Below are 6,000 nucleotides of genomic sequence, written 5' to 3'. Positions count from 1 at the left end.
CCCCCCCCCAGCCCCCAGCTATTAGATGGGGCAGTATGGGTGGGCAGGTGGTGTGAGGAACACGGGCTGCTCCCGTGTGGTTTCCGCAGTAAAAGAGGTTGTACTTGCTTATGAGGAAGCACTACTTTAGGTCCTGCTTGCTGTTTACCACCCAAACCCAAACCGACCAAGCAACCAAACAACTCCCCCACCGCCCATGCCCCCCCACTCCCACCAGGAATTTGTACATTAAAGGAAATAAAACTTGAGACAAATGAGAAGAAAATAAAACATCTATTCCAAAGCATTTGATGCCCTAATGAGCAGAAAAATGACCCCTTCCTAGAATTAAAATAATTGAGGCTTGTTTTTAGCATGTTAATTGGCTTTCTCTGCTTGCTTCTTCTAAGGTTTACTGGGTGTGCCTGAAATTTCTCAGAGTGGTCCCTCCTTCCTGCTTTTAATCGTGCTCTTCCCAGGCCGCAGTCCCCTCTCTCTAGCTCGCCACAAATCTGCTGGCTCAAGGTCTTGCTGGACTTTCTGTCCCTCCTGAGACTTTCCTTCTTCCTGCAGTCTTTTCATTATTCTCTCTTTTTTTTTTTTCAGTTAAATTTTAAACTATGCAGAAGCAAAGACCATGTTTTGTATTTTAAAATGCCATATCCCCTGCAGTGCCTGGTTATAGTTCTGGGCACATGGCAGGATGTAAATTGAGTAAGTTTTATCTGATGGTGCCAAGACCTTCTTTTTCACTTGACCAGAAAATAAGAAAAATTTGTCAAGTCTTTTATGCCTTTCAAAATATGATTAATAAGACTTTGAGAAAAACCCTGCTTCCTTTATGTTTTGAAACTTCTCTGCTCACATGATTCTGGGATTAGGGCAGGGCAGCCTCGGACAGTGAACATTAGCTGTCCTTTCAGGTCCATGGGGAAGGCGGACAGATGCAACCAAAATCCATCTGGAAGAGTGAGGATGGTAGAAACATCAAACTGGAGAAGAAATCCATAAACATTGTGGAGCCTTTGCTGTGACTCCCAAATGTACCAGATAACAACCTCGAATTCCCATGACACTAAACAAGCAAAGCTTCTGGAAAATAATTGCTTTTGGCTTGCCTGTTTTTCTCGATTCCACAAAGAAAACAACACGTAAACGGACAGCAGTGTGGTGGCCAAAGGAAAAAGGAAAGCCCCAAACTCACAAGGCCGTGAGTGTGTGATGACCTTTAGTTACTTTCTCCTTTTTATCTGTTGCTGTTTGTGATTCAGGAAAGACAGCTCTTCACGTTGTCTCTGCGAAACCTGCAGGAGCTTCTCTTTCCATTTTTAAAAGGCTCTCAGCAGATGCTATCTTCTGGAAAACAAAACAAAAAAGCGCAAACCCACAGATCACTCTCCCTCCCTGTACCAAACCAGCACACTTTGAAGTCAGAAAAGAACAGTTCTTCTTTCTTTTTATTTCTCTGTTGTCCAACGGTAGCTTTGGGTGTGTGCTTACGTCTCGGAGAGCTGTCTTATTTTAGGGTATTTACATGATGTTCTTCTTTGCACATTCACATGAGAGAATATAGATAGGGAAGGTTTTACTAATTACAGCATGAGTCATTACAGCGGCTACACAACAGAGGCTGTTGATAGATGGGTTATTGAAAAGGAAACGCTCTATCATCGTTTTCTATTCTCTTGGTAGAAATGCCATTTGTATGAGGCAAGTAGGCTTGGTTAGCTCTGTTGCTGATTTCATCCTTCCTACCTTTCCTTCCTTCTCGCCTTCTTTGTATTTCTCCCCCCTTCTCAGCCTGCTAGGCAGAGATTCTGAAGCATAAGGACCTCACAGTGTCCGGTATTTGCCCACTTAATATAGGAAGCAGGACGCGGGCGTGGGTCTGCTGCTTTTGTTAATATCTACAGAGCTTACAGAGCTGCTCTCTAGCTTATGGACACGTAACCAGATTTTTTAAAAAAGTTTGGTTTCCGTGTTTACGTCAATGTGATTCTCTGCTGTGTCTGATTCATTTTGTCACATAGGTTTTCTACACATTTTAACATGCATTTTCCTCCAGTTCTTCTTGTATTAAATTTCATTGCTTCTTAGTTCTTGCTGATGATTCTTTTCAGGAATGGTGTAATATTAAATAACAAGAAATTCCTGGGAAATAATCTGACATTTATAAGACATGTTTTGATTTTGCAAGAGAATGAATGTGATTTTTTTCAGTGCCTGCCCAACTATTTGAGAAAAATCAGAATGTGGGAGCTAACTAGAGGCTAATATGTGTCCCAGTATGTAATGAGGAATATTAAATAATCACTTCGAAAGCCCCTGGCCATTGCCTACCATGATGAAGATGATAATAATGTATCTGTAATATTGTATTAGTAATATTGTCAATAATACTAGCTGGAGTTGTGAACACCTCTGGCTTTGAAACCAGCTTTGAAACCCAAGTGTAATAAGAATAGAGCAACTAAGAGAGTGAAGGACCCACAAAACATGTCTAACTGAGAGTGAGGGAAGGACCAGCCACTATCTTCTAGCAGAAGAAGAGATCAAAATGAGATGTGAAAAGGGAGCAGACTCTGCCCATTGTCCCTCAAGGCCTTCTGCAAATAGTCTAGCAGAGGCTGGGTGACTAAGCTTCAGGAATGTTACAAACAGAATTCTTTCACTGGGTGACAGCAGGGGGAAGATGTTATCTGTGGTCTGTCCATTAGAGACTGAGAGAGTTCAAATTGCTTAGTTGACAAAGGCACAGGATGTCATTGGGGCCGATGTTGGAAGTCTGGTGTTGAGCTTTTCTGGTGGCTTGGGCTCTCCCTCCATTGCATGTGGTGGCTCCCTTTGCTTCCTGTTTGCTGTGAGCTGTGAGGCTGTGGTCAGGGAAGTTTGCAAGCGTGCTCCGGAAGAGTGGGCTGCTGGAGCCTGCCAGCAGCACCAGGCTGCTCTCAGCAAGTCGGGGTTGAATATTTTGTGTGGTCAACCGACGCGGGAATTTGTTTATTGTTACCAGGCCTATTTTATCCTTCCACTAGGATCACCACAGTTTTCCTCTTGCTAATTTTAGAGAAGTCAGGAGGGTAGAAGGTAGAAGTGTTTGTGGAGATTGTCAAGGAACGCTCTTATCAAAGCTACAGACCCTCTCAGCGAGGCCCCGAGAGCAGTGTGAGCGGAATACCAAACATCGGTTAAAATCTGTGTGTCATCCAGGGAACCAGCTGTCATGGAGATTTTCACTGTATTGTCATGAAGGCATCATAGAGACAGCCTAGTCCTGGAATGGCTTTGGTGTAGCAAGCTAAGAGGAAGAAAAGAAAAGGCAAGGGTGGGCTTTGGAGAGGGAGAGAAATGTATGAGAAATACATGGATGAATTGAGAGGAGGAGAGGAAAATCATTGCAGGATGGGAATTTGAAACGTGGAAATACTTTGGAAGGAAAAGTAGATGTTCTTTGTATGCTAACAGATCAAAGAACTGGAAAATGAGATTGGCTTACAGAAACAGAGATCTCTCTTGACTAAGTAAGAGGAAAAGCAATGGGGATAATTCTGTCTCGTCTAAAATAGGAGTCAGCCCCTCTTCCTGTTGTGCCTTGTCTTCCCTGTGAAACAGGGCTCTCCTCTGACGAAAGCTGTTACCTGACCAACCCCCAAGCCAAGCTCTGGGAGCAGTCTCTTATGGATAGTCCTCGTTCCAATGTAGAAACCAGATAGATCAATCACACTGATACATACTTGAAGTAGACTTGGTTTTTTTTCCCCAAAATCAGTTAAAGCATAGCTTTGTACCCCAAATTTTCATTTTAGTAGAAATCAGAAAGCTTAAGAGGTCCATGGAAAAAGACAAAAATTTTTTGTTTTCATTTCAACAAAATTTGATTGGAAACATAAGAACCTAGAGGTAGTTTTTAAAAAGCGACAACAGTAAACAATAATAAAGCCCTTGTGAATGATATATTCAGGCTAAGCCAGAGACCAGTCTAAGTCCCAGTCTCCAGGGGAGGGGGAGAAAGATGCGCACATTTGTGGAAAGGTAAAGAGAAGTCACGCTTACCAAGTGATGGCAACTGGCTCGGGCACTGGACTGAGCATGTGGTATCTGTAATGTCATGTATTCACCATGACCTTGAAATTGGATGTTATTAGTGTTATGCAAAAGAGGAAAATACGGTTTTATCACTTAGGAAAAAAGAATATGTATGTACTCTAAGTTTTTGAACTATACCCTCCATTTGTTGGGTGTTGGGCCTTGGATTCAAACATAAGGTTTCTATTCTTGGCTTTCTTTTGAGAAATTGCCACCTTCTCTCTTCTGTGAGAGTACACGGACCCTCGACTTCCTGCTGTTGCCACTACCTGGATGCTCCTCCTGTCGCTGAGGGGGTAAGAAGGGCTGGGGATCTATAAGCCATGGTGTCCTGCCATCGCTCTCCGGACCGTGGCTCCTGAAGAAGCTCGGTTAAGCCTTGCAGCCAGACAGTGGGACATCTCACCTGACCCTCCACTGACTCCAGTTAAGCAGCTGTTTTTCTTGGGATGGAGAGTCCCTATGGGAGCATCATGGAGCTGATGTCTCCTCCCCATGAGGTCCTATCTTAGGATGCTGTTAGGGGCTGAGTCGTGTCCTCTCTAAACCCCAGTTCATATACTGAAGTGCTAACCCCCAATGCGACTGTATTTGGAAATAGGGTCTATGAGGAGGTTGAACAAGGTCATAAGGGTAAAGCTTAATCCAATAGGACTGGCATCCTTTTGAGAGAAAGAAGAGACACGAGAGATTTCTGTCTCTGCCTGTGCACAGAGCGGAGTCCGTGTGCGGACATAGAAGGAAGGCAGCCATCTTCAGCCAGGAAGAAAGCCTTACCAGAAACCAACCAACCCTTGTGGCACCTTGATCTTGGGCTTCTAGCCTCCAGCACTGTGAGAAAGTAAATTTCTGTTGTTTCAGCCCCCCAATCTCTAGTATTTGGCTATAGCCATATGAGCGGAGTAATACAGGTGGCTTCTGCCAAAAACTGAATCTGAGACAAGGGTTTGAGGGCAAGTTGATACTTTGAGATCCGATCCCAGGAGCACTGTGAGATGGGGCTGGTTGGAGGTGAGACGAAGAGGGAGGAAAACCAGTGAGGGGAACTCGGGCTTTGAGGAATCGGGCAGCTTCTGAAGGACTGCACAACACACCTCAGAAGCTTCCTTCTGCCCGGTAGTATCCACCAGCCCCTGCCCTTCATTCGGTGAGGGTTCCTCCTGGGGCCACCTCCAGGCTGCCAAGCTCCTCCCCCGTCAGAGACCCCAGGCAGAGTTGGGGCTGCAGGAAAGGGACAGAAATGTTCAGAAATGTTTGTGGTGAGGGAAACCGGCTCTCAAGGCACCTGGCTAGAAACATAGAATGTAGTCATTTTTTAAAACTACAGATTCAAATTTTAGACAGTGTCAATGGACTCCTGGCTCCGTAAGTTAGAAAATCAGCATATGCCCTCCAGCTTTCCCCTGTCCTCTGGTTTTTATTATTACTCGTGTTATAATCTTTCTCTTGTTAAGATTCTTGAAACCCATATTTTGCTTAAGCCTAGTTCTATTTATTTGTTTGTTTATTCATGAAGATATAATTGGCATGTACCCTTGTATTAGTTTTCCGTGTACAACATAATGATTAGATGTATGCATATGTAGCAGAATGGCCATCACAGTGAGTTTCGTGAACATCCCTCACCTCACACCGAAGCACTGAGTAAGGGAGGGAGATCTCTCTCAGCTTTTCTTGTTCTCTGATACAAAGAAGCTGGGCTGCGGGGGCGCCTGGGTGGCACAGCGGTTAAGCGTCTGCCTTCGGCTCAGGGCGTGATCCCGGCGTTATGGGATCGAGCCCCACGTCAGGCTCCTCCGCTATGAGCCTGCTTCTTCCTCTCCCACTCCCCCTGCTTGTGTTCCCTCTCTCGCTGGCTGTCTCTATCTCTGTCTAATAAATAAATAAAATCTTTAAAAAAAAAAAAAAAAAGAAGCTGGGCTGCAGAGGGCCTTT

The 6,000-nt window shown here is 44.5% G+C and overlaps 1 long non-coding RNA gene across 1 annotated transcript in view; it reads left to right on the top strand.

Annotated features, from left to right (window-relative positions):
* LOC103659171 overlaps positions 1-6,000 on the top strand; it is a 217,985-nt gene that overhangs the window by 125,928 nt on the left and 86,057 nt on the right. The window lies entirely within an intron of this gene.

The sequence above is a fragment of the Ursus maritimus genome, unplaced genomic scaffold (genome assembly GCF_017311325.1).
Source record: "Ursus maritimus isolate PB19 unplaced genomic scaffold, ASM1731132v1 scaffold_10, whole genome shotgun sequence".
NCBI classification, from domain to species: Eukaryota; Metazoa; Chordata; class Mammalia; order Carnivora; family Ursidae; genus Ursus; species Ursus maritimus.
This window is presented reverse-complemented; position numbering and strand designations above follow the sequence as displayed.